The 1,268-nt window shown below is 37.0% G+C and overlaps 1 non-coding gene across 1 annotated transcript; it reads left to right on the forward strand.

The window, feature by feature from the left end:
* Positions 1 to 246: 246 nt before the first annotated feature.
* LOC118491978 lies at positions 247 to 364 on the forward strand. Its single transcript, XR_004892422.1, has one exon. It is a non-coding gene; the product is annotated as a U5 spliceosomal RNA (small nuclear RNA).
* Positions 365 to 1,268: the final 904 nt, after the last annotated feature.

Consider the following 1,268-nt stretch of genomic DNA (forward strand, 5'->3'; position numbering starts at 1 on the left):
CAACCTCAAAAAAAAAAAAAAAAAAAAAAAACCATGGACCACCAAAAAAAACCCAATATGTAAGACAAACAGGTAGGGGAAAACTGGGAAAATTAGTATTTGTTGTCCGATAAACAGGTATAGGTCTCGAGGCTTGAAAACTGGCAAAATTAGTATTTGTTGTTGTCCGACATCGGTTGTTTAGATAAAGCTTAGAAGTGAAACCCAATATGTAAGACAAACAGGTAGGGGTCTTGAAAAGCAAGCAGCCACACAGTTAGCACAAAAAGAACTATTCATTCGCCTTTTGCTATATAATACCGTGTGCTTGCTGTTTCAGGTGGTATACGCCTACTTTTGGGAGTCCTTTCTTTTATTAAAAGGCTTCAACTAGAGATGAGCAAATGGTACCAAGTACCGGTACCAAATTTTCCGAACCGAATCTATTTTCGGTACCGCATTTTGTGTTTTCGATGTCGGTTTTTACCTTCAAATACCGGTCAATATCGGTACCGAACTGTATCGTATCTGATAGTTTCGGTACCTGTACCCATTTTTTGGTATTTTCGGTACCGGTTGGTACCGAGCTCATCTCTACCTTCAACCAATGTATTAGTTTAACGTTTTACCTGTTTTTTTCTGTAATTCTACTTAATGTAAAGTTTAACATGTTTATTTGTTTATAGTGTTTTTTTTCTTTGAAATGTTGTTAAGCTGCATTACACATAACTATAAGCGCATCCTGGATGGATTTTATAAGAAATGAGAATCCATACCAACCTGACCTAACTAATATGTTAAGGGAATTTTATGTTATGTGTTTTGTTTTTTTTTTATTTACAATTGATGAATGCCCCTAGACCCTGCTAACGGGTTACACGTACAGTTCCCTCAAGAAAGAGCAAATACGTTACACGCTTGAACGTGAGGTTCAGTTTTGATACTCTTTTGCTAAATATTTTTTTTTCATTAACTGAATTTTGTTGTTTCTTTACAATTTTGCAGGTGGATGGTTCAACGAGACTGTAGGTAGTCCATACCACATGGATCCCAAGATCCTAAAAAGAAATTATGGCCTGGAAGTTGATGTATGGAATGTTAGAGTAATCCTATACGTAATCCCTTGTGGTGTCTCGCCATTTTAGGCAGGTTGGTCTTTTTGTTCTTTACATTAATTTACTGGTAGAAAAACGGGTGGAGGGTAATACGTCGAAATGGGTACGGGTCAGAACAAGTAACCGTAAATACGGTTCGAAACAGGTTGGTTGGGTTGGTAACCCGTTTTTGTT

The sequence above is a fragment of the Helianthus annuus genome, chromosome 4 (genome assembly GCF_002127325.2).
Source record: "Helianthus annuus cultivar XRQ/B chromosome 4, HanXRQr2.0-SUNRISE, whole genome shotgun sequence".
NCBI classification, from domain to species: domain Eukaryota; kingdom Viridiplantae; phylum Streptophyta; class Magnoliopsida; order Asterales; family Asteraceae; genus Helianthus; species Helianthus annuus.